General features: G+C 36.1%; 1 pseudogene; it reads right to left on the bottom strand.

Annotated features, from left to right (window-relative positions):
- Nucleotides 1–575: 575 nt before the first annotated feature.
- On the bottom strand, nt 576–5,543 carry LOC107797461 (SNF1-related protein kinase catalytic subunit alpha KIN10-like; annotated as a pseudogene).
- Nucleotides 5,544–5,787: the final 244 nt, after the last annotated feature.

Below are 5,787 nucleotides of genomic sequence, written 5' to 3'. Positions count from 1 at the left end.
TATTTATATTTTTAGGAGCTTAGATCTTTTTTGTTAATTTTTGGTTGATAACTCAAATAAATTATTTAATATAGCTACTTATTTTTAAAAAATTATATACTCATGATATAAAGACACGCGCAAAGCTGGTACCCTAAGTGTGTGTATATATATATATAGAGTCAAATTAACATCATAATTTTGTTTGGTCAAACATCATCACCTAAGGCGACATTATTATAAGTTTTCTGTCGATTGTCACCTTTTCTTCGCGTTCATGTGCAAGGAAAAAGAAAGAGAGAATAAGATGCTGTAAAAAATATTTCTTCAAAATTTTCCCAAGTTTAGAGGTAACTTTTGTTGAGTTTAAACTACAATTTATCATCTGTTTTATTTATCATTCTTATGTTCACATAACATGAAGAATCAAGCTGTTTATTGATTACTTTGTTTTACTGTTTCGATGTCACTAATTTCATGTTTGAATAGTCAAATAGATATGCTATCTTCATTGATTACTTTAGTTGGAAAGAAAGATGAGAAACCCGCACTCTTACTAAGAATCATGTGTATGCATCTGGTAAAAGACCGAACCATCAAAACATGAACACAAAATTGTAATTATATGAAAGAAATACTAGAAAACCACCACATTGTACAACAAAGTTTTTCATTGTGGACAAAATACACAGTTTCTCTGAAAACCACGGGTGCACCAACATCCTTAATTTTCATATATCACTAACCACAAATATGAGTATGCATTCAGTCTTTGGTCGATTTTAGGTTTAATTTGGTTCAAAGTTTTGGTTCATATACAATTAAACCGATAGGTGAGTTGAGATAGATTATTATTTTTTTCCCACGATTTAAGTGATTGTATGAATAACAAAGCCTTCAGTACCCCCATCCAATATGTTGGGGATATGGTGCACTAAAGATATATAACAATTTTCCACAAAATAATATGTATATATGCTCCAGACATTGTTTTTCCTTTCCAATTATTGTGGTGCCGTCAGCTGCATAATGAAAACAGCACAAAAGTCCAGGAAGAGGAACTGCGGGCCGCTAATTCTTTGGAGATCAAGCAGGTACTATTGTCCTGAGTTTTGTAGAGCTGTGATAGTATTTATGCAAATCCACATTAGATAGATCTACATAAAAAAAAAATAAAGCTCCTACTAGTAGAATCAATGGTATATCGTATTTAAATGAATTTTACTTTTTTTTTGTGTGTGAACACAAGTTCAAAGATGGATGTAATTCAATACCCGAAGCTAGGTCATAAAGGATAGATTAGACTTGACTATCGTTAGCAAAATCCAAATTTATGCATCAGCTCACAAATTCGTCGAATTACCACTAGGTTGAGAGCAAAAGATAATGAAACAAAGAAAGATAATGATACCTGCATTTCAAACTTCACACCGGTTTGTGGCTGTAAACGTATACTCATGGCAGTTGCATTGCTAATAAACTGATAATTATTCACATGATTGCTGGCCATGCTCTTAAGATGATCAAGACCGTGACACCGACACCATAAACACTTCATATTATAGTGCCCAACTTTTTTCCATCGAACATTTAGTTCATGCAGAGTTCCAAGAACCTGATTCATGATCTCCCGTGGATTTGATGGTGACTGACAAAGTAATCAACAATGAAATAGAGGAAATTACTCACTTATTTCCATTACATATATTACAAGAAAGCTAACCAGAAGTCCAACTAGCCATTTTTTCTCTTTGGAAAATGAGTGTCTCAAACTCGCTTCTTGAGAACTTTCATTCCCAGCAGACAGCTGTCCATCAAGATTTGGAAACAACCCTGGGGAATAACCATCCTGAAGAAACACAGGAAAGTAAATTACAAGGTCCACCTAATGAGTGTGGAATACTTAAGACTATAATAAATAGTCACCTGATATTAAGCATTGCTCTAAACTTAGGGAATAGGTACCGAAGCTAACAAGTAATATTGTGTAAAGCGAGAACTGAACTATCAGTGTTCTGAAACTTGTAGTAAGCGTGATAATGTGAACCATAGTAGTGTATCGTGAAATTAATCATATACAAAAGACCGACTCTTCACATGTTTTGCAGTTTGCACCTTCATATTATAGAAAGCCAACAGATTCAATCAAGCAAATATCAGGGAAACTGCTACCTCTTCCCCCAACCCTAAACATGAAAGAGGTTGGAAAATGCGCCACTTCTGAGTTATAAGATTACTTTTAGACTCTGATACTATCAGTAAGAAGTTCAGAGGTATAACAGAAATCAGTAGGGGAATCAGAATTAGGACATAGTTGGAGAACCGCAGAATATAGTAGCATCTCTTGTTCTTCATTTGTGCAAAAAGTTAGCAGCATGTTAGTAGACAGAGTACCTTCACTGTGATGGGATTTTCACAAATTGTACTTTTCCTATCTGAAGTGACTCAGTAGGTAGAATAGCTCATGACAATCACACAACAGCATGAACGGAGTTAACATTTTCTTACTGACAGTAGTAAATGCCAGCCCAAAAAATTTATGCTATGAGAAATAAAGACCATAAAAATATGAAAGAGCATACCATAGATTCCTGAAACTCAGCTCCTAGATAGCTACCGGAAGCCAACAAATGGTTTTTATACAGCAGATAGTATGCAACAGTATCCTGAGACAGACATATGAAGGTATAAAGCAAGCTGAAGTAATTAAAAGGTTCACTACATTTCAACAATTTGTAATCCGTTTGATTGAATGTGACCCAAACTTTAGTTGAATCACAATGTATATACACCGCATATCTACAATTGCTGGCTTATTTATCCTTTTCCAGTACCCTTTTAGTAGGCATATGCAATAGAGGAAAACCACAAGAAGAGAAAAGTAGCTACGCCAAGAGACAGAGTAACATACATCATCTTGCACTCTCTTTTGCAAAGATTCGAGCAACTGGTCTCTATCAAAACCCATTCTAATTACTTTCTGGAGAATTTTCTCGTCGAGCTGCAAAGTTGTACGCAAGACAGTTTATAGTATCAGCAAGGATGGGTAACTAGACAGAATTGCACACTACAAGTATTTAACAAACAGACAATAATATGGGATAGATGTGATAAGCTCTTGACATATTTCCAATCAAACAATATCCTCTACAATAGCGGCAAGATACATAAGTTTTCCCTGATCTCGTAAAGGGAAGTGAAGATTGATAACAGTGTTTTGATGTCCTTTGGAAGTATACTTGATGAACTTTACGTCACCACTTGAATTAATACAGGAATAACAAGTGGATAAACCACAAAGTAAAGTATCCAGTATAAGCTCCAGATATACAGCAGCATATCTAGTTGGATTTGAAGATTGCAGTCGACAAAAAGGGGTAAAATCAATTGGAATACTTTTAGCATCATACAAGATAATCTTTTGCTATTAGCAAAATAATGTTATAGTTACCTTTTTCAGAAGTTGCATAGAGTCAGGTGGAGGAACAGCCAAATACCGAGGAAGATGAATTTTGAACCACTGGTGCTGACGAATATCAGCTATGGTGGTCCGCATCATAGGGTCAACAATTAGCATCCTTGGTATCAAATCCCTAGCTCCAGGTGACAGATGACTCGGAAGGGTGTAGATTCCGCGCTGAATGACACATTGTTAACCATGTAAAGAACCACTACCTCAAACTGTATAAAAACTTGGAAAATCAGACAGCAAAAGTAGATCAATCAATGTACCTTTATTTTCTTGAAAAGGTTAGGTATATTCTCATCTTCAAACGGAAGTTTTCCACAAAGAAGAGCATATAAAAATAACACCACAACCCCAAACATCTACCTCCGGACCAGCATAAAGTTTCCCAGAGACAACCTGCAAATAAATGTTGTCGATATGACTTCGGCCTTCCAGCTCAAAAGACAAATGTTTATCTTAAAGATTGAAAACGGTGCAAGTTTCCACCTCAGGAGCCGCATAATTAGGACTTCCACAACTTGTCTTCAGAAAATGGCCATCTCGCATAATGTTGCTCAAGCCAAAATCTGCTATCTTTACATTGCCTCTTGCATCCAAAAGCACATTCTCAGGCTTAAGGTCCCGATGAACCACCCTATTACTATGGCAGTACTCTACACCAGCAACAATCTGTCCCCAGCGAAACAACCAAGCAATAATGATCAGCGAAAAATTAAACAACATAAACATAAAGCCACAGTTAAGACTGCCATTTGTACTATCACATGACAAAGAGAAAAAAATCAACTGTACCTGCTGAAAAATAAGCCGAGCTTCATCTTCCGGTAACCTGCGCTTTTCCATAATATAGTCAAAGAGCTCGCCAGACTTACCATACTCCATCACAACATATATATCTGTTGGTGTCTCTATCACTTCATAGAGCCGTATGACATGTGGATGCACAAATAATCCACATATTCTTATTTCTCTTCTCACTGCACAAAAATAGAGTAAATTTTAGAATAAAAAGGATGACCATCTAAATCCTTAAAGGAAAAACCAAGATGTGATTCAAATAAAAAAGAAACCAATTGTTGATAGCATAATGCTACCCCAGGCATGGGCTTCATACGTTTTTCCTCCATGCCGAGATTCCTCATTTTTCGATGGTTAAGGATTTTTATAGCCACATTGTTGCCAGTCAGCAAATGCACAGCAATTTTAACTTTACCGAAGGCTCCATGGCCAAGAGTGTTTCCTAGCCTGTCGTTTCTCAGAAAAGGAGTATCAGTCGTTCCACCAAGCTCTGCTACCCATTTGTTTATAGCACACCTGATTGAACACCCTCAGCAATTTAGTCAAAAACAGTTGGATACCTGCTATACGCATCAAACAGTAAATCCATTCTCCAATACGGTCTCAAAACATAGTTTGCACATACAGCAGATTAACTAAAGTTTACAACTTCATTAGAGTATCATATTATAAGATTAGGTCAATTTTAGCATCAAAGAAAGCAATTTTATCGAACATGTAATCCGATCCATGAAACTTGGAGAGTTCCACTAGACAAGTTATCAACTTGAAGATTACTAGTATTAAGTATTTCAACACTGTAGGGCAGGAGATAGCAGCTACTCGATGGAATCGTCGAGATGTAAGCAAGCTGCTCTGCTTAGGCTCCACCGTTATCTAAAAAAACTAAAGCTATCAACTTGAAAATCCCTTAATCAATGATCAAATAAGAAAATTAACACCCACACCAAGTTCAACTCAGAAACTGTAATTACTGACTTAAAGCACGATTTTGCTCAATTATGTACAAAATTAATCACAAAGACCAAGAATTTTGAAATTATTACACACATGAATTGGCGGAAAATAAAAGTTAAAATAAAGAACTACAAAATGTATGGAGTGTTTTTCTCACTGTGCATGCGCGAATTTTCTCGGGAAAGAGAGGAAGAAGGTGCGCATAGAATTTCAGACAGTGAGGAAAGTGATTGGAGCTTTGTAATTCTCGACTTCAAAATCTGACTCAGCAATACTTAGCCCTTAAGTTTTTCATTTGCACATTTCTGTTGATTACTGGACGTCTATGCATTATGCGCTCTCCACCGAGAGATTCCAAATAAAACATAAGACACATGGGCTTTGATCCCAGATAATTCCAAAAGGAAAGAAAGAAACTTTTTGAGCCCAAAAAAAGAAGACTTTCTTACTCTAAAAAATAGCATTCGTTCCTCCACCTTCAAATCCTACATTTCCTCCACCACAGCACACTCTTCTGTTTTCGTCAACTTCGCACCACCTCCTTTTTTCAGCATAGAAATTGTGGACAACATAAAATCATTAGT

Source organism: Nicotiana tabacum, chromosome 6, assembly GCF_000715075.1.
Source record: "Nicotiana tabacum cultivar K326 chromosome 6, ASM71507v2, whole genome shotgun sequence".
In the NCBI taxonomy this organism is placed as follows: Eukaryota; Viridiplantae; Streptophyta; class Magnoliopsida; order Solanales; family Solanaceae; genus Nicotiana; species Nicotiana tabacum.
Note: the sequence above shows the minus strand (reverse complement) of the source record. Positions and strands in the feature narration are given on the sequence as shown.